At 43.2% G+C, this 27,106-nt stretch overlaps 1 protein-coding gene across 1 annotated transcript in view; it reads right to left on the bottom strand.

Moving 5' to 3' along the window:
- PITPNM3 (PITPNM family member 3) overlaps positions 1–27,106 on the bottom strand; it is a 555,560-nt gene that overhangs the window by 404,207 nt on the left and 124,247 nt on the right. The window lies entirely within an intron of this gene.

Genomic DNA, 27,106 nt, shown 5'->3' with positions numbered 1-27,106 from the left:
ACTATTTAAAGCTCATATTTAAATGGATTTCTTTTATCCCTGTATCCTACTGAAGACATGAATCATGTTACAGTGGGTGTTACACCTGCTGTAATAAAAACCTTTCCTGCATTCCCCTGTTTGGGAAGCACATCATTGCTTTCAATAACAAGATAAAAATCCCAAACACTTTATGTTATCTCTCTCTATTCACATACTGTCTGTCCAAAGCTGCTGCCATAAATCATTCAGGCTATTTCTCTCCATGTTGCTTCTGTGGCACTCACGCAGAACCTTCTTCCACTTATAGGTATTGCTTTCAGCGTAATTCAAGCAAGAAAGATGCCTACATCCTAAATGGTAGTAAATTAGGGATAACCACACATGAAAAGGATTTGGGAATTGTTAAAGACAACAAGTTAGGCAGCAATATGCAATGTCGATCTGCAGTTGCTAAGGCCAGTAAGGTTTTGTATAAAAAGGGGCATAAAATCTCAGGATGAAAATATAATTTTGCCTCTTTATGAATCACTGGTAAGACCACACCTTGAATATGCTGTGCAATTTTGGGCACCTGTTCTAAAGATGGATATCATGGCACTAGAAAAAGTGCAGAGACCTACAAAGTTGATCAAAGGAATGGAGCATTTTAGTTATGAAGAAAGGTTAAAAAATGTAAATCTCTTTAGTTGGGAAAAACGGCACCTCAGAGGGGATATGATAACATTATGCAAATATATTCAGGGCCAGTACAAACCATTATCTGCAAATCTATTGATAAACAGGGCTATACATAGGACACACGTTCATGCATTTAGGCTGGAAGAAAGGAGATTTGATCTTAGCCAAAGAAAAGGTTTTTTTACAGTAAGAGCAATAAGGATATGGAATTCTCTGCCGGAAGAGGTGTTTTTTTTAGAGTCCATACAGATGTTTAAACTGCAGTTGGATAAATACTTGTAAAAACATAACATACGGGGGTATTATTTCTAATTAGTGGGGTAATAGCTGCTTGATCCAAGGAGACATCTGACTGCTATTTTGGGGTCAAGAAGGAATTTTTTCCTAGTTTGTTGCAAAATTGGAAGTCCTTCAGATTAGTTTTTTTGCCTTCTTTTGGATCAACAGCAAAAACATATGTGAGGAAGGCTGAACTTGATGGACTCAAGTCTCTTTTCAGCTATGTAACTATGTATGTACCTATGTAGAGGAGGATTTCTATGATAACAGGCATCCTGAGCACAGCTTTTTCTCTGTGCAGATCGGTGAAGGGTTGGCGAAGACTGAACTGAGAGGTGTGGGAAAAAGGCTATTTCTAGACCTCTGATTTTAGAGATATCTAGACATTTGCTAGCAATTCTGCTACCACAATGTATAGGTGAAATGTGATTCTCTGCTATTTAAGATTAAGTTGTATTTTCTCTGATTTTGCCACATTTTTCATATTGTGGGTGCAAGGCCTGAAGAAGGGACATGTGTTTTCTTGAAAGTTTGAAGTATTTATATAATTAATTAGTTAGCCAACAAAATCTCATCCTCAGCACTACCATTATATGTGTTTTTTCGCCTAAGAAAAAGAAAGAAGACAATTTTGCTGCCTATTGTTCAAATTATATCTTATGTCAAATTATATAAACCTATGTGTTTTAGATATAAGTCCTAATCTCAAAACATTTAACCACAAAGCTATGAACAAAGCATCTTAATAAGTTATTTGCTATCTGTTACGAACTTCAGTGGTTATGGTACCGAGTTCGCCTATTCCCTTTCCAATTGCTGAGCATGAGTTATTATAGCTGCAGCTAGGGTGTAGAGGAATAGTAAAGATGAATGCAGTTTCCAAGACGAATCTCCCCAGCAAATAAAAGGTTACCCAAGCATGAGCCTAGACTTCATGAAGGGTACAACAGGAATAATGTTTTATTGATGCCACACTGGCTTTTATGGAAATCCTCCTGCAAGAGGACCTCCCACAGTAAACAAAAGTGACAACCAATCATAATACAGATTTACAGTAAAACCCTCCCTTCCTCTGCCTGGGAGATATTTAGATAAGTTAAAGGATAACCCAATTATCTCCAGGCATAGGACACACAATTTCCCCAAAACTTGGAACACCCCTTTACACACAAGGTATCCCCACAAATGTCCCCTGATAGCCCCGATCTGGGAGACCAACATATTCAAATTTCACCCAGATTGGTTCATGGGTTCTCAAAAAGTGAATTAACACACGAACGGAGCCTCCTGGCTCGTAGGAGCGATTGTTCCCCTTGTTTGTGGGAACCAAACTACCGAACGGCGCTCTTCTAGCTGTTGGGCAACAAAAGGAAGCAGGCATTCGAATGATTTCAGCAGTGTTCGGGAAGTCGAGTGTCCAATTTTAGTTCCAGACACTCGACGACCAAGTCCCGCTGCCTCCTTTCGTGCAAACAAGATGGTCACCGTTTTCTCTTCCACGTGGCGTTCAACTATGCGAACAGCGGCCGCCCAGAGAGCGCTCAATGGACGGTTCCCTTTGTAGTTAATGAGCCAGGAGGGTGGTCGGTGTTCGGAAGTTTAATCTACCGAACCAATAAAACGAATAAAAGAAAGTCCCGAATTTCAGTCTATTTTCTTCACACTATCCATGGTAAAAAGAGCAATATTTTCCTGATTCCTGGGTAGTGCAATATACAATCTGTATGGGTGCCATAACAGAAAAAAATATTGTAACAGTTAACAGTTAAACAGTTAATGTCTCTTTGGGACAAAGCTCCAAACATGTTCAGCAGCTAGAGTGCTAAAACAGGTACTAAAGTTTACCATGGCGTGTCAATTCTAGATTATTATCTCACTAATGTTTATTGTGCATCTCGAAGAAAGTTGTTGTTTTTTTTATACTTGCTTATCATCTCCCTCTTTTTGAGTGAAAGGACATTGTTTGTATTACATTCTCACTAATTTAGACTTACATTCTAGAACATCATCAGACACTTGCTTTTAGTGCTATAACACAAAAATTTGCAGTATCTGCCAAATTACTGTTAACATTATGACTCTGCATAACATAAAATGCTAAATTGAAAACTAGTGATGGGAGAAAAATGTATTTACAAGTATCTTGCATGTCTCTATACTAAAATATATTGAATAAACTATTTTAGAACAAAGTTTACTTTTTTATATGAAAGGAATACTATAGTGTCTGAAATACAAACATTTATTCCTTACACTATAATCCTGATGTGGCATTTTAGGTAACTAGTCCCGCTGATTTTACTCACCTTTTCTCTCACGCTGCACCAGTCATGCCAAGCCTGGCCCTGCCTGGCTCCGTCTCCATGGCTGAGATCAAATATTTTGATGATCTCAGCCAATACAATGCTTTTCTATAGGAAAGCAATAGGAGGTTATTACGCACGCTGAACTAATGAGCATCACCTTATAGAAATACACAGAATCAATGCATATCTATGGGGAACGTTCTGTGTTTCCATGCAGAGCGTGGAGACGCTGAACCTAGGGGTTGCACACAATGCATCACTGGACTAGGAAGCACCTATAGTGGCCGTCTGAGTAAATGCCACTAGAAGTGTTTATAGACAGCAATGTGAACACTGCCTTTTCTCTGTAAAGGCAGAATTTACATTTAAAAGCCTGTAAGGGCATGCTATAGACAACAGAACCACAACATTAAGCTGTAGTGATACTGGTGACTATGATGTCCCTTTTAACCCCTTAAGGACCAAACTTCTGGAATAAAAAGGAATCATGACATGTCACATATGTCATGTTTCCTTAAGGGGTTAAGGCATGGGCAAAATAATTAAAAATACATGTTTAACAGTTTTTTTCTCCCACAGCATTTTTTCCTAGTTAAAATGTAACATTTGAAGGAAATTTGACATTTTTGTAGGAAGCGAAGAACATATATATTTTTTTAAAATCATTATTGTGTTCTTATTCTAATTCCAAAGCACAATATGCCATTGGTTTGTGACTAATCGGTTTAGTTATAGCTGTTCCTGGCACAATGAAAGAGTGTGCTACTTCCTCATACTTTGTCATGTAACATATTAGTTTTGCTAAATTATCATATCTTTCAGGAGTATGTAACAAAATATGGGGGAAAGAGACTGATTGATGTATTTGTTTATTTGATGGGCAGGGTTTGGAAATAGATAAAGGGATGGTGGATAAGCAAAATGGGCAATAGAGATCTGGCAGAAATGCCAGTGGTTTACTGGTTAGAGTAGTGTATGTGGAATATGGCTGCTGGAAGATTAATGGGAGATAGAGAGGGCAAATGTGAGGAATAATGTGGAAGAGGAATTTATAGGAAACGAGGGGAACTGATAGAGGAGGAGGAGAATTATAGATTAATAGGACTGATGGTAGGGAGTAATTTGTGGAGGAGGGCTGATGGATGAAATTAATTCTATGGGGTGATGAGCATATGGGAGAACATAAGAACTGGTGAAAAAGATATGTCTATGGGAAAATGTCAGGACTGATTGAGAAAAGGATCATAAAAGGAAATATTATGGCTGGTGGGTGTGTTTTAGGGCATTATGGTGACTGATTGGGATACAAGCTAGTGGGAAATACTTGATTATTAAAATGGAGAATAGAGATCTGAGAGAAAATTAGGAAACATGAAACGGTTTAAAATAGTCTATGGCGGAATAGAGTTCTAATGATGGGAAAGTTCTGGTTACTTGGTGTGAAGGAATACCACATCATTTTCGGCTCCTTTCATATAACGGATTTGTTTTTTATTTTGTTCGGTTCCCGAACCAAAACCACCCCAGAGACCCATTAGAACGTAGAACGTTGAGTATCTTGTACGAAAAATGCAAAGGAAATAATTAATAGAATGCTCCACTGGGTGGCTGCCATTTCATGCATGCGAACGCACGTGGTTGGGACAATGGATGCCGGCCATTTTGTCTCCCAAACGCTGGCAGTGGGACTTGGTCGTTGAGTGCCTGGAACTCATTTCGGCCAGGCACTCCCGTGAACACCGGTCATCATGGACCTGCTGCCCGTTCCAGTTCCAGTACACCTACACAAATGGCGTTTGGGAGTTACAAACTACTGAACACGGGGAGCATTCTACACAAATCAGCTTTTATTTACCGGCCCTTGCTACAACTTCCCTGGAACTATTTTGGGCTTCAACATCATGGCAGACCGGTCAGAACTTCCCCATGATGGCGATCCAAAACTACCAAATGGATCTGTGTGATTTTTGGATATATTGTTTGCTCAGATTCAGGTTATCTGGGGATGTGACTTTTGTGGGGTTTACATGTATTTTGGGGGTACTTTTGGGGTGGTTAAGAAATTTATGATTTTTCTGTCCCTGAGAGATAATATAATTAGTGATGTGTATTCCGATAATTATCTCTCAGGCACATAGATTCATGGAGGGGATTTCCCTGTTTTTCTGTGTTAGAACCCTCGTGTTGGGGTTTTTGCATAAAAAGCCGTGTGTGGCTCCAAATAAACCAGTCTTCTCCCAGCATTAAGCCTTGGCTCATGTGTGGGGGGTTATGGGATATCGGCGATATTTTCCCTGTGGGATTATTTGTGTTCGGTTATTGGGAAAAGGGCATCTGTGGCGGTGATACTCTGGCAGACTGCCACACTTGGTGCATGGTGTAGGGGGACACATGTTAGAGGGAGGCTGATGGAGTAGTAGAGGAATATATTGCAATGTACCAAGAGTAAGTATCAGCTAACATGATGAGGGCTGTGATGATGAGAAATTGACCACTTACTAATAATTGTTGACTATACCATAATATGAGAATGTGAGTGTGTGTATGTACAGGTGGAGTGTAGATAGAGCAGGTAGATAAAAAAAAGTTATTTCTGAAATCTCCTTTTAATATTTTAACCCATTTGTCACTGAGTGGGAGACATATACCTAATTGGCCATTAAATAGCACAGTCACTGAAATTGTGATTGAGGAGGAGGGGGCTTGGGTGAATCCCTCTCCTCATTTGACATGGTGCCACAACTATCCACCTTGTTTACATTTTTTTTTTTTAAATGAACCATTATGATAATGAAGGGGAGCAAAGTCTATCTATCACTTACAGTTAATTATGACTGTAGTGGTGAGCATGTATACATATTGTCTTCATCTCTCAGGGCAGAGAATTGAGCTTTGATACTGCAGGAACATGATCTATACAGTAAACCAAAACCACTTCATTAAACTAAAATAGTTTTGATGCTTACATTATTTTTTAAGGAGACAATCCCTTGATCTATACTCATCCCTCATGTGGATCATATATGTGGATATATTACTGCAGTAAAATAAGTAATGTTTACAAAATTCACTGTAAAATTGCAGTTTTTTGTATAGGTTGAAAAATATTCCCTATAATTTTAGCAGAGACCAGCAATAATAAAATTGCTGCCTTGTATCTATGGGTGTCCTTTTGTAATAAAATGTATATTCTTGACTTTAGAATCTTTTGGATCGATGACAAACATTAAACTTAAGGTCCCCAACATTTCAAAACTTTTAGCTTTGAATCAGGAAAACAATCCTTTTGTTATATGACTTGCAATTGGGAAAATATAAACAAGTCCTAGGCATATAAGGCACTGCAAATATAGAGACAGATTTATGAATCTGTTTTAACATAATTTCTTTAGTTGCACTTGTACAAGTTATCTTTAAATTCTAAGAATTAAAAACTATGAAAACTTTATGTTTCTATTCCAATTTTTGAAAAAAAAAAAAATTTTCATATGATACATGTGACGTTTAATATTCAGAAATGTTATTTTAAAAAAAAAAAAAGAGCAAGGACATAGCAAAAATCTAAAACTGTTCTTGTGATCAGTGCTGAACAGCTCTCTTCAAAAAGGTGTTAACATCATCATTGCCATCTGTTTTGCTACAACAAAACAAATGAGCAATGCAATGCAACGCATAATATTCTGTATGCCATGGTTAGCTTTGACAGCAGCTTACCAAGCCTGCGAGCTATGTTTATAATTTCATATATCAGATAATTAGCCCTTAAATTAAAGTGAGGTCAGGTTTATAAAAGAGAAACTCAATGTATACATGGAATTGGAAAAAAAAGAAACAAAAAATCAATTGTAATTGTATAGATTGTTTGCGGTTTAGATTTTCTGTGTTTTCATTCCTAGTTAGTTGAAAATCAGTTTTACTATCCAGATGTTGGAATCTAATGCAGACTCACACAATACTGATAAGGTCTATATTGCATATACACCTGCTGCAAGCCACTGAAATTCACATGGCTGATAAAATATCAGGGTTCTAGACCCCAGAGTCTTCGTTTTCATAATTCATCGACATTTCCCTCCTTGTCTCCAGTTTACTCCCAAAGCTACACAAAGGTACCAATAGGGTTAAATAAAAGCAGAGAATTTAGAGAAAAAAATATGGCCAAGTGAACCTTATACTGATTGCATAGCTCCAGCACTCTGCTGCGGTCCTTGCTTATAATTAACAGAGCAAATAGGTCTTCAGTTGCCGGGCAAACAAAGAGATAGGAGAAATTAGCACTCCACACCAACTCATTATTCTGGCTATTTATAAACAGCTACTGTGGGCATGGAGAGACAGCAAGAGGAGAAATTGCATTTCTCTTACATTTATAGCACTTTCATGCTGTGTTTTTTTTTCCAAGCAATCTATTTATTATCCTAGAGTCACAGGCCACAGGTTTGATTTAAAATGGAGTAGCAAAAGTAACAACAATGCTAACTTTGACATGTTTAAAGGGGAACTGCCCCATCCCAGGATTTTTTTTTTAATTATATTTGCTTATCTTCTGTATTTAACAAATATGTGTTGTGTTGGCTGAAAAATAAAATTAAATGTAAAAATCCATACAACTGTGTTTACCTCTCTCTCAGACTTAAGCACCCCCATCTTGGCTCCCTGACAAGCATTGTTATACACTCTACCCTTTACGAGCTGCCAATCAGCACAATGATGGGAGCATAGAAAAAGGAAGAGAAACAGTAGTTGGGGTTATGTTTAAAAAGTGTCTTCTGGAAAGTGATGAACGCATGGTGACTTTTGCACTTTAACACTTTAGACCACTTTTCAGAACCCAACATCTTTTATACATACAGAAATCCCTGATGTTTTGATTTCTTCTTTGTTAATGCAATGTATGCCACGGTTGTGCCTGGTAAAGGAACACTATAGGGTCTGGAGCACTACCCCACCCCCCTTGACTCCCTAAATATAGCAAAATCTTACTTTTATTTCAGTCTGCTGCTGGCTCTGGCCCTTATCTGCCTGCTTGGTTGACATCAACAGAAGAGTTATTCAAAGCCAATCAAAATGCTTTCACATAGGAAAGCATTGGATTGGCTGAGACTAGTGTTGTCGCGAACCCGAAATCTTGGTTCGCGAACGGCGAACGCGAACTTCCTCAAATGTTCGCGAACCGGCGAACCGCGCGAACCGCCATTGACTTCAGTGGGCAGGCGAATTTTAAAACCAACAGGGACTCTTTCTGGCCACAAAAGTGATGGAAAAGTTGTTTCAAGGGGACTAACACCTGGACTGTGGCATGCCGGAGGGGGATCCATGGCAAAACTCCCATGGAAAATTACACAGTTGATGCAGAGTCTGCTTTTAATCCATAAAGGGCAGAAATCACCTAACATTGACACCTGTCCTCAAAGCCCCTGATACACACTGACACAGAGCAGAATAGAGACTGTTCCCCGTCCTCAGAGACCATGATACACACTGACACAGAGCAGAATAGAGACTGTTACCCCTACATAGGGTCACTTGGCAGATATGGCGGGGTCGTGGGAGGGGGAGGATGACTTTCACCTCTTCCCCTGTTAGATTCCCGTTGTGCTGTGACATCACCCTTATACGCTGTGTAAAGCATACTATTTAATTTGATCAGCATGGCCACTTGAGTTTTTATCGTTTTCACGCTGCTTGTAGTTTATATATGGTTCACAAAAATCAAACAAACGATAAAGTAAACATGTAAGGATTCAGAATATTCTTTCAAACCCTTACACATTGTGTGTACATACTTTTTGTCTTAAGTTTGTGGCTTTAAAGAGGTTCACGTTGTTTCTATGATGTGCATAACATGTTCTTGTAAATGTTTGTTAAATTTTTCCTGGAATTGTAATTTTTGAATCTGAATAAAGATAGTCAAATCCCTGATACACACTGACACAGAGCGGAATAGAGACTGTTCCCCCTACATAGGGTCACTTGGCAGATATGGATTGACACCTGTCCTCAAAAACCCTGATACACACTGACACAGAGCAGAATAGAGACTGTTCCCCCTACATAGGGTCACTTGGCAGATATGGATTGACACCTGTCCTCAGAGACCATGATACACACTGACACAGAGCAGAATAGAGACTGTTCCCCGTCCACAGAGACCATGATAAACACTGACACAGAGCAGAATAGAGACTGTCCCCCCTACATAGGGTCACTTGGCAGGTATGGATTGACACCTGTCCTCAAAGCCCCTGATACACACTGACACAGAGCAGAATAGAGACTGTTCCCTGTCCACAGAGACCATGATACACACTGACACAGAGCAGAATAGAGACTGTTCACCGTCCACAGAGACCATGATACACACTGACACAGAGCAGAATAGAGACTGTTCCCCGTCCACAGAGACCATGATACACACTGACACAGAGCAGAATAGGGACTGTTCTCCCTACATAGGGTCACTTGGAAGGTATGGATTGACACCTGTCCTCAAAGCCCCTGATACACACTGACACAGAGCAGAATAGAGACTGTTCCCTGTCCACAGAGTCCATGATACACACTGACACAGAGCAAAATAGAGACTGTGCCCCATCCACAGAGACCATGAAACACACTGACACAGAGCAGAATAGAGACTGTTCCCCGTCCACAGAGACCATGATACACACTGACACAGAGCAGAATAGGGACTGTTACCCGTACATAGGGTCACTTGGCAGGTATGGATTGACACCTGTCCTCAAAGCCCCTGATATACACTGACACAGAGCAGAATAGAGACTGTTCACCGTCCACAGAGACCATGATACACACTACACAGAGCAGAATAGAGACTGTTCCCCGTCCACAGAGACCATGATACACACTGACACAGAGCAGAATAGAGACTGTTCACCGTCCACAGAGACCATGATACACACTGACACAGAGCAGAATAGAGACTGTTCCCCGTCCACAGAGACCATGATACACACTGACACAGAGCAGAATAGGGACTGTTCCCCCTACATAGGGTCACTTGGCAGGTATGGATTGACACCTGTCCTCAAAGCCCATGATACACACTGGGGGGAGCTACTGTCCTCCCCAACCACTGCGCGGTGGGTGGGGGCCATAAATCACAATGGGGGGACCTACTGTCCTCCCCCCCTCGGCCCCCACCCCTGCGCGGTGGGTGGGGGCCATAAATCACAATGGGGGGGCCTACTTTCCTCCCCCCCGGCCCCCATCCCTGCGCGGGGGGTGGGGGGCATAAATCACAATGGGACGGACCTACAGATAGGAGTGGAGTATTGTTCATATCAGTTTAATACCTTCCGCGTCTCCTATCAGTGGACGTGTATATGGCAGCCATTTTAGGAACCGCACACCTGGGACCCGAGCAAGGTCACCTCGTTCAAGCTGCTCTGGTTCCTTGATGAGCCAGCTGCCCGTGAGTTAACATGTCCCGTGGAGAAGCACTCTATCCTGTAAAGCCTCACCACAAAAAAATTAAATAAATAACAGCACTCGGAGTGGTGAGTTTAGTAAATGTTCATATCAGTTTAATACCTTCCGCGTCTCCTATCAGTGGACGTGTATATGGCAGCCATTTTAGGAACCGCACACCTGGGACCCGAGCAAGGTCACCTCTTTCAACAGGCGACATGATTTGGCCCTGTAAAACTATCCTGGATATTCTCTACAAGTTCTATGGATATGGCATTGATTTATGTAACAGGGAGATGGAAGAAGATGCTTGGTCGGTCCTCTTACTTGAAATTTGGGGCACTGCGCGGGCAAGCTAATGTGCCACCAGATAGAAGTGGTGAGTTTAGTATTGTTCATATCAGTTTAATACCTTCCGCGTCTCCCATCAGTGGACGTGTAAATGGCAGAGATTTTTAATTGTTGAATCACCTCCCCTTTTTAGGCCAAGGTGGGAAGATGCTTAGACTATATTGGTGCCATCTTGGAGGATTTTTTTTTGGTTTGGTTTTTGAAGCCACAGTGCTGCACCAGTGGGCCTAAAAATTAGGCATGTACACATGCCTGAAAAATTTGGTATTGTTGCAGCCGCTGCTGTAGCAGCGGCCAGAAAAAATTATGTTTGTTTCACAGGCAGAAAGTGCCCTAAAACATGGCGGCTTGAACCCTAGTTGGTGGCGGATAAGTCACGCAAGTCAAACGTCATTCAGAGCTAAAATACAGCAGCGTGTGGACCATTTTTAGCCCAAGGCAGCTCATCTCATCAGTCCTTTTTTAATCGAATGTATCGCCCAGTGTCAGTCCCTTCGGGATCCATCCCTCATTCATCTTAATAAAGGTGAGGTAATCTAGACTTTTTTGACCTAGGCGACTTCTCTTCTCAGTGACAATACCTCCTGCTGCACTGAAGGTCCTTTCTGACAGGACACTTGAAGCGGGGCAGGCCAGAAGTTCTATCGCAAATTGGGATAGCTCAGGCCACAGGTCAAGCCTGCACACTCAGTAGTCAAGGGGTTCATCGCTCCTCAGAGTGTCGATATCTGCAGTTAAGGCGAGGTAGTCTGCTACCTGTCGGTCGAGTCGCTCTCTGAGGGTGGATCCCGAAGGGCTGTGGCGATGCATAGGACTTAAAAAGGTCCGCATGTCCTCCATCAACAACACGTCTTTAAAGCGTCCTGTCCTTGCCGGCGTGGTCGTGGGAGGAGGAGGAGGATGACTTCGACCTCTCCCCCTGTTAGATTCCCGTTGTGCTGTGACATCACCCTTATACGCTGTGTAAAGCAAACTTTTTAATTTATTTTGCAAATGCTGCATCCTTTCCGACTTGTTGTAATTCGGTAACATTTCAGCCACTTTCTGCTTATACCGGGGGTCTAGTAGCGTGGACACTCAGTACAGGTCGTTCTCCTTCAGCCTTTTTATATGAGGGTCCCTCAACAGGCAGGACAGCATGAAAGACCCCATTTGCACAAGGTTAGATGCCGAGCTACTCATTTCCCGTTCCTCCTCCTCACTGATGTCATTGAAGGTATGTTCTTCCCCCCGCCACGTACAACACCACGGGTACCAGATAGGTGAAAACGAGCACCCTGGGATGCCTGTTGTGTTTGGTCTTGCTCCTCCTCCTCCTCAAAGCTACATTCCTCCTCTGACTCCTCTTCCTCACAATCCTCTTCCAGCGTTGCCGCAGGTCCAGCAAGCGATGCTGATAAGGCCGTTTCTGGTGGTGATGGTGACCACAACTCTTCCTCTTCCTCTTCACGCTCATCTACAGCCTGATCCAGCACTCTTCGCAGGGCACGCTCCAGGAAGAAAACAAATGGTATGATGTCGCTGATGGTGCCTTCGTTGCGACTGACTAGGTTTGTCACCTCCTCAAAAGGATGCATGAGCCTACAGGCATTGCGCATGAGCGTCCAGTAACGTGGCAAAAAAATTCCCAGCTCCCCAGAGGCTGTCCTAGCACCCCGGTCATACAAATATTCATTAACAGCTTTTTCTTGTTGGAGCAGGCGGTCGAACATTAGGAGTGTGGAATTCCAACGTGTAGGGCTGTCGCAAATCAAGCGCCTCACTGGCATATTGTTTCGCCGCTGGATATCGGCAAAGTGAGCCATGGCCGTGTAGGAACGCCTGAAATGGCCACACACCTTCCTGGCCTGCTTCAGGACGTCCTGTAAGCCTGTGTACTTATGCACAAAGCGTTGTAAGATCAGATTACACACATGTGCCATGCACGGCACATGTGTCAACTTGCCCAACTTCAATGCCGCTATCAAATTCTTTCCGTTGTCACACACCACTTTGCCGATATCCAGTTGCTGCGGAGTCAGCCACTTTTCCACCTGTGCGTTCAGGGCGGACAGGAGTGCTTGTCCGGTGTGACTCTCTGCTTTCAAGCAAGTCAAACCCAAGACGGCGTGACACTGCCGTATCCGGGATGTGGAATAGTACCTGGGGAGCTGGGAGGGTGCCGTTGATGTGGAGCAAGACGCAGCAGCACAAGAGGACTCAGCCGAGGAGGTTATGGAAGAGGATGGAGTAGGAGGAGTAGAGGAGGTGGCAGCAGGACTGCCTGCAATTCGTGGCGGTGTCACCAACTCCTCTGCAATGCCACGCATTCCTTGCTTGTCAGCCGTCAGCAGGTTTACCCAATGCGCAGTGTAGGTGATATACCTGCCCTGACCATGCTTTGCAGACCAGGTATCAGTGGTCAGATGGACCCTTGCCCCAACACTGTGTGCCAGACATGCCATGACTTCCTTTTGCACAATCGAGTACAAGTTGGGGATTGCCTTTTGTGAAATTCCGGCCGGGTACCTTCCACTGCGGTGTCCCAATAGCTACAAATTTTTTGAACGCCTCAGACTCAACCAGATTGTATGGTAAAAGCTGGCGGGCTAATAGTTCAGACAAGCCAGCTGTCAGACGCTGGGCAAGGGGGTGACTTGGTGACCTTGGCTTCTTACGCTCAAACATGTCCTTGACAGACACATGACTGTGGGCAGATGAGTGGGAACTGCTCAAGGCGGGAGACGGAGTGGCAGATGGTTGAGAGGGGGCAAGAAGGACAGCAGTGGTTGACGTGGCTGAAGATGCTAGACCAGGAGGAGGATGGCGGCTTAGAGTAGGCGTGCTGCTTGTACTCATGTGTTGATCCCATAGGCGTTTGTGATGTGAGATCATGTGCCTACGCAAAGCAGTTGTACCTAGGTGGGTGTTGGACCTCCCACGACTCAGTTTCCTTTGGCACAGGTTGCAAATGGCATCGCTGTTGTCCGAGGCAGACACACAAAAAAAATGCCACACTGCTGAGCTCTGCAATGACGGCATTCTGGTGGTGGACACAGCATGCGTTGATTGGCGTGCTGTAGGGCTGACCCCGGGTGCCAATGCATGCTGTCTGACTGTGCCACTAGCTCCTTGCAACGACCCCCCCCTGAATCCAACTCGTCTCCTCCTCCTCTCTGTCTCCCCATCTGAACTTTCGCCCTGTTCTTCTTCTTGCCGAGCGGGCACCCACGTGACATCCATGGACGCATCGTCATCATCAACCACTTCGCTTGTATCTGACAACTCAGAAAAGGAAGCAGCAGCGGGTACAACATCATCATCATCACACCGTACCTCCATGTGTTTAATGCTGCCTGCCTGATACATATCCCTGTTATCTACATCCTCTAGCAATAATGGTTGCGCATCACTCATTTCTTCAAACGGGTGTGTGAATAACTCCTCTGACATACCAAGTAAAGCGGCTGTGGTGCTAGTTTTGGTGGTGGCGGCAGGCGGGTGAGTGGTATCTTGAGAGGTGCCTGAAGCTAAGCTGGAGGAGGATGGTGCGTCAAGGTTCCGAGCGGAGGCTGTACAAGATTGGGTGTCCTGTGTTAGCCAGTCAACTATGTCCTCAGAACTTTTCAAGTTCAGGGTACGTGGCTTCTGAAAACTGGGCATTATTCTAGGGCAAAAGGGAATCACAGCACCACGACCACGACGGCCCCTGCGGGGTGGCCTGCCTCTGCCTGTCATTTTTTGGGGGATTAGTGGTACTATAAGTGCAAGCTACTGTGAGACCAGATATGATTGGCAATGTGAACTGTAAGAGTTCTGCAGAGCACACACTGTAGGCCTGAGACACCCGCTTGAAGACAAGTAACTGCTATTCAATCTATAACAGTGAAAAACTAATTTTGGTTTTAAAAGCACGCTATAGAGACACCAGATATGATTGGCAATGTGCACTGGAACAGTTCTGCAGAGCACACACTGTAGGCCTGAGACACCCGCTTGAAGACAAGTAACTGCTATTCAATCTATAACAGTGAAAAACTAATTTTGGTTTTAAAAGCACGCTATAGAGACACCAGATATGATTGGCAATGTGCACTGGAACAGTTCTGCAGAGCACACACTGTAGGCCTGAGACACCCGCTTGAAGACAAGTAACTGCTATTCAATCTAGAACAGTGAAAAAAAAAATTTTGGTTTTAAAAGCACGCTATAGAGACACCAGATATGATTGGCAATGTGCACTGGAACAGTTCTGGAGAGCACACGCTGAAGGAAGGACTGACAGAGCCGCTTGAAGGACACTGACTGGCTGTTATTAGCTTACACTAGAAACCTTTTTTCTTTGTAAAAGCACGCTAAAGAGACACCAAATATGATTGAACTGTCAAAGCACGCTGGAACAGGTCTACAGAGCACACGCTGAAGTAGGCCTGACACCCAGACGCTTGCAGACAACTAACTGCTCTTCTATTACAGTGAAAAAAAATTATTTCTTTTAAATCTAAAGCTTAAGCTATTGTAAAAACAGATATGAGTGGTGGCACTGGGCAAGAGGGCACAGTATCCACTGTGAACCTCACACAGAAGCTGGCAGGCAGGCAACTGCTCTTCTATTACAGTGGAAACAACATTTTGGTTGTAAAAGCACGCTATAGAGACACCAGATATGAGTGGCAACTGTCAAAGTACGCTGGCAGGGTTGTGCAGGGCACACACTGAAGGAAGGCCTGACAGAGCCGCTTGAAGGACACTGACTGGCTGCTATTAGCTTACACTGGAAACCTTTTTTCTTTGAAAAAGCACGCTATAGAGACACCAGATATGAGTGGCAATTGTCAAAGTACGCTGGCAGGGTTGTGCAGGGCACACGCTGAAGGAAGGCCTGACAGAGCCGCTTGAAGGACACTGACTGGCTGCTATTAGCTTACACTGGAAACCTTTTTTCTTTGTAAAAGCACGCTATAGAGACACCAGATATGAGTGGCAATTGTCAAAGTACGCTGGCAGGGTTGTGCAGGGCACACGCTGAAGGAAGGCCTGACAGAGCCGCTTGAAGGACACTGACTGGCTGCTATTAGCTTACACTGGAAACCTTTTTTCTTTGTAAAAGCACGCTAAAGAGACACCAGATATGATTGGCAACTGTCAAAGCACGCTGGCACAGGTCTGCAGAGCACACGCTGAAGTAGGCCTGACACCCAGACGCTTGCAGACAACTAACTGATCTTCTATTACAGTGAAAAAAAATGATTTCTTTAAAATCTAAAGCTTAAGCTATTGTTAAAGCAGATATGAGTGGTGGCACTGACTGTGCAAATGGGCAAGGCATCCAACCTGACACAGAAGCTGGCAGGCAGGCAACTGCTCTTCTATTACAGTGAAAAAAAATGATTTATTTAAAATCTAAAGCTTAAGCTATTGTTAAAACAGATATGAGTGGTGGCACTGACTGTGCAAATGGGCAAGGCATCCAACCTGACACAGAAGCTGGCAGGCAGGCAACTGCTCTTCTATTACAGTGAAAACAAATTATTTATTTAAAATCTAAAGCTTAACCAATTGTTAAAACAGATATGAGTGGTGGCACTGACTGTGCAAATGGGCAAGGCATCCAACCTGACACAGAAGCTGGCAGGCAGGCAACTGCTCTTCTATTACAGTGAAAACAAATTATTTATTTTAAATCTAAAGCTTAACCAATTGTTAAAACAGATATGAGTGGTGGCACTGGGCAAGTAGGCACAGTATCCAATGTGAACCTCACACAGAAGCTGGCAGGCACCTGCAATTGCATTACACAGGAAAAAAAAAAAAAAAAAAAGCAGCCTGATGTTATAGCCCTAAAAAGGGCTTTTTGGGGTGCTGTCCTTACAGCAGAGATCAGATGAGTCCTTCAGGATTGTAGTTGACACTGAATACCCTAGCCTAGCTATCAATTTCCCTATCTAATCAGCAGCAGCTAAACTTTCCCTCCTCTCACTAAGCATGCAGCTTCAGAATGAATCGAAAATGGATGCTGGGAGGGAGGTTGGAGGGTGTGGAAGGGAGGGAGTGCTGCTGATTGGCTGGAATGTGTCTGCTGACCGAGAGGCACAGGGTCAAAGTTTGCCCAATGATGACGAATAGGGGGCGGATCGAACCGCCCATATGTTCGCCCGCGGCGGCGAACGCGAACACGCTAAGTTCGCCGGGAACTGTTCGCCGGCGGACAGTTCGGTACATCACTAGCTGAGACTGTAAAGGAAGCAGATCATGGGCAGAGCCAGCACAAGCCAAACACAGCCCTGGCCAATCAACATCTCCTCAATGCATATATATGAGGAAAGTACAGTGTCTCCATGCAGAGGCTGGAGAAAATGAATGTCCGTGCTGAACTGCCTAAGGAAGCACGTCAGGTAGCCATCTGAGTAGTGGCGAGTGGAGGTATTCCTAGGCTGTAATGTAAACACTGCATTTTTTTCTGAAAAGACAGTGTTTACAGCAAAAAGCCTGAAGAAAATGATTATACTCACCAAAACAAATACAATAAGCTGTAGTTGTTCTGGTGACTATAGTGTCCCTTTAAATCTCTTGAGGAAAGAAAAAAAGTAAACACACATTATAGGTGTTTTACAATGCTTCATTTAGCGATGTAATTTCAAGAGAAATTATGGTTCTCCTTTAAGGAATTATTCCTAAAACATTCTTGACTATTGGATTTTTTTTGCAATACTGGGATATGCTTAGAATTCATGAGTTTGAGGACAAAATAACAGACTTTTGCGTACAGCCATTTTCCACATTGCTCTGTGAGTAAAACCCAAATATATAACAGCTCTTTGTCTATATATAAAACTATTTTATAATCGCTACATGTTATAAAGCCTCTGGGATATGTTTATCAAAGGGAAAATTGTCACTGTTGGTGATGCACACACATTTTTCTTTTTTTTTCTTTGCCACTTCATTTGCTAAGCTGTCAGTTTAGAATTGCACTAGACTTCACAAAGACCTGAGGAACTTAGGGCATTTGCAAATGTCGGATTTTATAGTTCTGTTGCATTTATGTTTGTTTCTTTTATAGCTAGAATGTATTTTATTTGACAGTCCATACTTAATCCTAGTGAAATCGTAGTTTTTAAGCGAGATAAGTATTTTTTTTCCTACATTGACGCATGCTTATTCCATGTGTTTGACCTGTTGTATTTGCCCATACATTTTACATATATGTTCTACATCTGACTACAATGCAAAACTATTTTATGTTACACATTCCAAGATGCTTGCTGTTCCATATGCTTTAGGATAAAATCAAATATTCTAAATGTTTTCAATTAGAGATTGAATTGAAATTGAACTTTTCTGGAAATTGTATAATTGAATAAAACACTAAACTCATTAACATTTATGTAGTGCCTACACATTTCACAGAGCTTTAGAATAGGGCTGTTTAAAGGGGAAAAAGACCTTGCTCAGAATGTGCCTACAATCAATGAGGTTTTGAGGCATATATATGTTGTTTACTTTTTCCCAGGTGTTGCCCCGTTTACTTATTGTCAGGGTACCTGAGGTAGAGACTTAGCTGTTCCTCCATCCAGACGGTCTGATGGCTCCCTTCCCCGCGGTCTATCCGGTCATGCTAGGCCGGCCGCGAGGGAGTGACTGCCTTTTACAGCATCTAGGCAGGAAGTAGTCATCAGGACACTCCCCCGGAACAACCTGTCAGTCAATGGCTGCAGGACCAATCAGGACGCCTTGGAGGCGTGGTTACGGCTCTGAACAGGGTATTTAACAGAGCTTCTTTCATTAGCTCATTGCCCTGTCGTGGTTCTAGCTTGTTCTAGTCACTCAGTGCTTGTGTATTCTATTATCCCTTTTGGTTTTGACCCGGCTTGTTTACCTTACTCTGCTTATCTCTGTTACCCTTGATTCGGCTTGTCTCTTGCTTACCTGTCTTCTGTTACCCTCGACCTCGGCTTGTCTTTGACCATTCTATACTGTACTACTTACGTTAGTCCGGCCATTCTAAGGTCCGGTATACGTATCTGGCTACTGTTTGTACTCTGCGTGTTGGATCCCTGTCCCGATCCTGACATTACGACAGGGCCAATGGATCCTGCAAGTACAAACAGTCAGCTGGCTGCTCCTGATCCTAGGTTTGAAGCCATGGATTACAGAATGGATCAGATGGCGCTTGCGCTACAGGCTCTATTAGCTTGTGCCAATAACCCACCAGAGGAGTTGCGTAATACCCCTGTTTCTCCTGTCTGTTCAGGTCTAGAGGTAACCACAGTGGGTGCTTCTTCTCGCATTACCCCCCCAGTACGCTATGGTGGGGCTCCTGAGAAGTGTCGTGGTTTTTTAAACCAAATTAGTATCCACTTTGAATTGCAACCTCGCTCTTATCCTACAGATAGGGCAAAAGTAGGATTTATTATCACCCTACTCATTGAGAAAGCTCTGAGATGGGCCAACCCATTATGGGAGAACGATAACCCATTAGTTTATAACTATAACGCATTTGTAGCTGCTTTTAGAAGAACATTTGACCCTCCAGGTAGAAAGGTTAATGCAGCCAGATTACTGTTGCGCCTGAGACAGGAGAACCGAACACTGGTGGATTATGCACTAGAGTTCAGGTCTCTGGCGGCAGAAATCAAGTGGAATGAGCAGGCGTATATGGATGTATTTTTGAATGGCCTATCTGATGTAATCCTTGATGAGGTTGCTACCAGAGAACTCCCTGTGAATTTAGAGGATTTAATTTCGTTCATCTCTCGTATAGATGAACGTCTAAGAGAGAGACAGAACACTCGAGAGAGGAACCAGAGACCTTCTTTTAGGTTAGCTCCTGCTTTTCCAAGTCCTGACTCCACGATATCTTTGCTTACTGAACCTATGCAGATAGGTTATACCCGCCTCTCTGAGGAGGAAAGACAGCACAGGAGAAGAGAGGGTTTGTGTATGTATTGTGGAGCCAAGGGTCATTTACTCTCGAACTGTTCTAACCGCCCGGGAAACGCTCGCACCTAAGTCCCTCTAGAGGACAGGCCTTGGGTGTTTCTATTTTGTCCTCTACTCCTTATTATAAGGATCACAGGCTTCTGCTACCAGTTTCCTTAACTTGGGGGAAGGAAGTAGTAAGGGCTATGGCATTGATAGATTCCGGTGCTGCTGAGAATTTTATCGACCAAGCCTTTGCTAGTAAGAACAATTTTCCATCCCAGCTAAGGGAGACACCTTTGGCCGTTGAGGCCATAGATGGTAGACCACTACTAGACCCTGTTATCTTTCGTGAGACCGTACCCATTGATTTAAATGTTGGTATCCTACACGTGGAGAATTTATCTCTTCTGCTCATTTCGTCTCCTTCCGTTCCCATAGTTCTTGGGTACCCATGGTTGAAAAAACATAACCCTATTATCGATTGGGAGTTAGGAGAGATACTCTCGTGGGGCCAGGGCTGCCAGGATCGGTGTTTGTGCAAGGTTTCTCCATTAGCTAATATTAACATACCGGAGAATCCTACTCAGTCCACAGAAAGACAAATACCAGACCTTTACCTAGACTTAAGGGCAGTGTTTGACAAGAAGAATGCCGATTCTTTGCCTCCACACAGGTCATTTGACTGTAAGATTAAGCTGCTACCCGGCACTATGCCTCCGAGGGGCCATGTATATCCTTTGTCTGTTCAGGAAAACTCGGTTCTAGAGGAGTATATTCGGGAGAATTTAGAAAAGGGATTCATCAGGAGGTCTTCTTCTCCGGCCGGGGCTGGGTTCTTTTTCATTAAGAAGAAGGATGGCACGCTGAGACCTTGTATCGATTACCGAGGCTTGAATAAAATAACTGTCAGAAATGCCTATCCTATCCCACTGATTACCGAGTTATTTGATCGTCTTAAGGGCTCCAAAATCTTCACCAAGTTAGATCTCAGAGGGGCTTACAATTTGGTGAGAATCCAGCAAGGTCACGAGTGGATGACGGCATTCAATACCCGGTATGGCCATTACGAATACACTGTTATGCCATTTGGACTATGCAATGCTCCTGCAGTATTTCAAGATTTGATTAATGAGGTACTTAGGGAGTTTCAGCATGATTGTGTTATTGTTTACCTGGACGACATACTAATACACTCTAAGGAGATTGAGACTCACCATAGACAGGTCAGAAAGGTATTACACAAGCTGCTGCAACATGGTCTATATTGCAAATTGGAAAAGTGCAGTTTTGATCAGTCTCAGGTAGACTTTCTTGGATACGTGATTTCTGGGGAGGGTTTTAAAATGGATCCTGTAAAACTCCAATCTATTTTAGACTGGCCCTTGCCCAAAGGACTCAAGGCTATCCAAAGGTTTATTGGTTTTTCCAACTACTATAGGCGCTTCATTAAAGGATACTCCTCTATCATTGCGCCTATTACCAATATGACCAAACAAGGGGCTGATACTAAGTTCTGGTCTAAGGAAGCTCTTGGTGCTTTCAAGACTCTCAAGGAACTTTTTGCCTCGGCTCCCATTCTAGTCCATCCTGATACGACTCTGCCTTTCTTGCTCGAGGTCGATGCCTCTGAGACAGCAGTTGGGGCTGTTCTGTCTCAAAGGTTAGGGGTGGATAAACCGTTACACCCTTGTGGTTTTTTCTCTAAGAAATTTTCTGGGCCTGAGAGCAGATATGACATCGGGGAAAGGGAACTGTTAGCAGTCATTAAAGCCTTAAAGGAGTGGAGACATTTGTTGGAGGGGACCCTACACCCTATTACGATTTTGACGGACCACAAAAACTTGTCCTATATTGGGGAGGCTAAGCGCTTATCCTCTAGACAAGCTCGTTGGTCCTTATTCCTGACTCACTTCAATTATGTACTGACTTACAGACCTGGTTCTAAAAACTCTAAAGCCGATGCATTATCTCGCCAATATGAACCTTCTACTGTACCTGAACCAGTTCTTTCTTCTATAGTTCCGAAATGCAATATCATTGCTAATACGAATCTCAGGATTCATTCTCCATTACTGGCCGAGATCATTAAGTTGCAACATCTAGCACCTAAACAGACTCCTGCGGGCCGTCATTTCGTTCCTCCTGCTCTTCAACTGGAACTTTTACAGTGTTTACATAATAGCAAGATGGCGGGACATCCTGGTATTCGCAAAACTTACGCGTTGATCTCTAAGGACTTCTGGTGGCCTGCTTTACGGAGGGATATTGAGGAGTTCATCGCTGCATGTGAAGTTTGTACTAAAACCAAACAACCCCATACGCTTCCATGTGGATTCCTGCACCCCTTGGAGGTTCCAGAAAAACCATGGTCCTGTTTGGCCATGGACTTTATTGTCGATCTACCTATCTCTAAAAGACAGACTGTTATCCTCACCGTGGTTGACAGGTTTACTAAGATGGCACACTTCATTCCCCTGCCTAAACTCCCGTCTTCTCCCGAATTGGCAGAGATATTCGCTAAGGAGATTTTTCGCCTACATGGGATACCCTCTCAAATTGTATCGGACAGAGGCTCCCAATTTGTTTCCCGCTTTTGGAGGTCCTTCTGCTCTCAACTTGGTATTAAATTAAACTTTTCTTCTGCCTATCATCCTCAGTCTAACGGAGCTGCTGAACGTACCAACCAGAAAATCGAACAATATTTACGATGCTTTGTTTCTGAACACCAGGATGATTGGGTCGGTTTGATTCCTTGGGCGGAGTTTGCACACAACAATCTCGTTTGCGATTCTACTCATTCAAGCCCCTTCTTCATGAATTATGGTTTTCATCCGTCTATTCTTCCTTCGGATTCCCCTTCCCAGGGGGTGCCGTCGGTTGATGTTCATGTTGCCAATTTGAGGAAGTTGTGGTATCAAACTCGACAAATCCTTGTGCACAACTCTATGTTGGTCAAGAAACACGCTGATAAACGTAGAAGGGCGGCTCCGGTCTTTGTTCCAGGTGATAGGGTATGGCTGAGCACGAGGAACATCCGTTTAAAAGTGCCCTCCATGAAGTTCGCTCCTCGTTATATTGGACCCTACAGGGTGCTGACCCATATCAATCCAGTTGCGTATCGTTTAGCTCTTCCTAATACCTTACGCATCCCGAACTCGTTTCACGTTTCATTGCTGAAACCACTCATATGTAACAGATTTTCCTCCACAATAGCCCCTCCTCGCCCCGTTCAGGTGGAGGGTCAGGAGGAGTATGAGGTTAACTCTATTATTGATTCTCGAATCTCCCGGGGGAGAGTACAATATCTGGTTGATTGGAAGGGATATGGTCCTGAGGAGAGGAGTTGGGTACCTCAGGAGGATGTTCATGCTCCCCGTCTCCGCAGGGCGTATCACTCTCGCTTCCCATCTCGTCCCGGTTCATTCCGCCCGGTGGGCGTATCTGAGAGGGGGGGTACTGTCAGGGTACCTGAGGTAGAGACTTAGCTGTTCCTCCATCCAGACGGTCTGATGGCTCCCTTCCCCGCGGTCTATCCGGTCATGCTAGGCCGGCCGCGAGGGAGTGACTGCCTTTTACAGCATCTAGGCAGGAAGTAGTCATCAGGACACTCCCCCGGAACAACCTGTCAGTCAATGGCTGCAGGACCAATCAGGACGCCTTGGAGGCGTGGTTACGGCTCTGAACAGGGTATTTAACAGAGCTTCTTTCATTAGCTCATTGCCCTGTCGTGGTTCTAGCTTGTTCTAGTCACTCAGTGCTTGTGTATTCTATTATCCCTTTTGGTTTTGACCCGGCTTGTTTACCTTACTCTGCTTATCTCTGTTACCCTTGATTCGGCTTGTCTCTTGCTTACCTGTCTTCTGTTACCCTCGACCTCGGCTTGTCTTTGACCATTCTATACTGTACTACTTACGTTAGTCCGGCCATTCTAAGGTCCGGTATACGTATCTGGCTACTGTTTGTACTCTGCGTGTTGGATCCCTGTCCCGATCCTGACACTTATAAATATAAATGATCGATTAGGAAGACGAGGAATCACAATCCAGTTTATTACACAGACAGGGCACACAATACAGAATAGTAGTAGAAAAATAAATTGTGTTCTTCCTTTTCCACTAACTGTGTTCAATGACAGAAGAAGCCAATGATGATGATAAGGGAGCCAAATGGTGACTCCCTGTTCTAGGATAGAGGTAAAAAGTGCAGCATGCATTTCTACAACTTGTTTTGTTTTTTGGCCTTTAACCCCTTAAGGACACATGACATGTGTGAATTCCAGAAGTTTGGTCCTTAAGGGGTTAAAAAAAAAAATAGATTTGCTAAATACTGAGGTTTTGTACACATAATATTACAAATTTTCTCAAGTGACAAGTTCCCCTTTAAATCTTTACAGACGATTTGAAAGCTTGGCATTCGAAAGCAACATGAAACACTCTGTGTCCCAAATAATAATGGCAAACAACAAATCTATTTCAATACAGGATATTGTTAAAAGAGCCTGCCAAACTAAAGAAAGCACAAAATGGCAGCTTTTCATAACAATTAGCCCCATGCTTTGAGGCGGTTTCAGAACTGCTGCTCTCTGTAAAAATCAAAATCATTTCCTTCAGCAATTTTAAGGAAAACGCTGTCTCTTCAAAATTGTGTAAATGTAATTGATAAGCATTTTCTCTAGGGACCATTTTACATGACAATAGCTTCCTAATTGTTCTGTTGCAATGTCTTCGACACTTTTAAACATGCTTAACACTGAATCCGTAAATGCTGTTTATTGCACTGAGCACGCATGGCTTAAACTGTGTATCTGAGGAGTAAAGGAGGAGTAAAACATGCATTTTCTTGGTAAATATGACTATTTTACTAACATTCTCTTTGCTTCTGTTAGATGTAGTTAATGGTTATTTTCATACAAGTGCATCACACTAATCAAGCAATGGATCTTAGTGGAGACTCAACAACGAACTGACTAAAATGAAAATGTCAGAAGGCTAAAACTTCCTCTGTTTTATTAACCTCCCATATCAGTACAGACTCTATCATGGAATAGTCCATCCCTCATAATGGAATGCCAACATGGAAATAGTGAATCCTGTAATCAAAGCCTTTTGCTCAATGCTTAAATATCTATTTTTATTTTGTTGAAAAGTTGCCCTCTTTCGTATCCCACACAATCAGTGATCTTTGTTTTAATAAAGTATACTGCATACACAATGCATGGACTTTGTAGGATGCTGTCTATATCTGTGATATATAACTGGTCTCTTTTATCAGTGATATTTCGAGACTGGAAAGCCCTACGATAAAGACTGATTTTATGGTTGATGTTGAAAGGGACTTTTAATTACACAACTCATATTTTCTGTGATGGACTTTTTTAGACGCATTGCTGGCAATAAAGGCGGGCAGTTTCACGTGTTAACGCTTAGCATCCATTTGCTGTGCTGGCCAAATTGTCTCTCCATGTGACTTATTTCACGCATAGTTGCCACACCTTTCAATAGAGGGTTAATAGGTCAGTGCAAAGTTCATGACCCTGATCATCTTGTTGGGCAGAGTGGGACAAGTAGCTGGGCAGAAGAGCTGATTTCACGGCTAGAAGAGATCCTGCGTTCGCTTAAAGGGAATCCTGGTTAAGGGACCGCCTAATCTCGGCGCCGGGGCTTACAGCGCTGATAGAGAGCCTCCAGTAGCAGCATCCTACTGAGCAAGCTGCTCCTGACATCTGACTGAGGTTCCTACATGAGGCACGTCGTACACAGCCGGAGAGAGGCGCGCTTATGCGCGGCACAGCCTGGGAAGAGCACCACCTGCTGACAGAAAAGGAGAATGCCTGCCGATTAAGAAATTGGCTCCAGAAGTAAAAGAAGCAGCTCCTGGAAAGAAGAGAAGGTTTAAAAGATGCCTGCCCTCCTCCCCTGTATCTGTGGTGGGTCAAGGTAGAGTAGAAGGCCGGGCTGAAGACATCCTGACAAGAAGCGAAGAAAGTTCAGATGATGTCGAGACGACATGCCAGTCCTGGAAGAAATGGTTGTGCAAGGCAGAGCTGGTACTTCAGGCAGTGAGTATGATTAGTGAGGCCTTGGCAGCGGTGAACGGTCTTTACAAAAGTACAGCTCAGGCTTGGAGGATAGTGGGAGTAGTAGTTCAAGGATTTATTTAAGGAATATTGTGAAAGAAGAAAGTGAAAGAAAAACGTAGATTGATCCCGCATAATTTTAACTGGCTGCAAGCATTTATATATTTTTCTCATCCATAAAGGGAGAGAAGAAGCCGAAGTTATGTAGCGGGCCTTTCTAGCATGTGGAAGTTATATTAGAGGCATTGAAGAATTTTTATGGCTTGCTATTTGGTGGTTAATAAAGTTAAAGTTTGAAAGTTGGTGAACCATATGTTATATGGTTATGGTTACTTGCAAAGTTATGGTTACAAAGTTATACAAAGGTATGGTTATAAAGTATGGTTACAGAGTTATGGTTATAAAGTTATACAAAGTTTTGGTTACAAAGTTGTGGTTACAAAGTTTTGGTCGTATGGCTTGGTTTATCTATGATGAACTTTAAAAAAAAAAAAAAAAATAGGCCGACCACTCTTCCCTACATGGGGAATGAAAGATGTTGGCCTTTCACTGAACCTGATGCTGAAGCTTTGGCTAATAGGGCGGAACTCTGGTGAGGGGTTTAATGCTCTGGGGGTTTAAAGACCGGAGATGTTTGGTTAATGCTCTGGGGGTTTAAAGACCGGAGATGTTTGGTTAATGCTCTGAGGGTTTAAAAACCGGAGATGTTTGGTTATAAAGTTGCAAAGTTTGTCAGTTAAACCAGCAACTAATGTACTTGTAGTACGGTAAGAAAAATATTATTATGGAACTCTTATTAAAAAGAAAAAAGAAAATTCAGTTTTACTTTCTACTGAAAGTACTTTTATTGCTATTTAGGACTCCAGGTAGCTGAAAGGCTGTGTCCTTATCTGTAGGTGTACCCAAACAAGGAGAGAGCTAATTTATTTTTCAGGTTGTTCAGTTGTTAATAATTTAAAATCAGTTGAATCGGTTAGCAAAATTACAGTCCTCCTTGGGCTAATTTCGCTTTTTCTACGTTAGGTTTAATTAAAAAAAAAAAGAGAGAGAAAAAGAAAAGAGATTCAGACTATTCACCATTTCTTCCCCCTCTGGTACG

This window comes from Pelobates fuscus, chromosome 1 (genome assembly GCF_036172605.1).
Source record: "Pelobates fuscus isolate aPelFus1 chromosome 1, aPelFus1.pri, whole genome shotgun sequence".
Classification (NCBI taxonomy): Eukaryota; Metazoa; Chordata; class Amphibia; order Anura; family Pelobatidae; genus Pelobates; species Pelobates fuscus.
The sequence above is the reverse complement of the archived record's forward strand: the minus strand, read 5'-3'. Positions and strand labels throughout refer to the sequence as shown.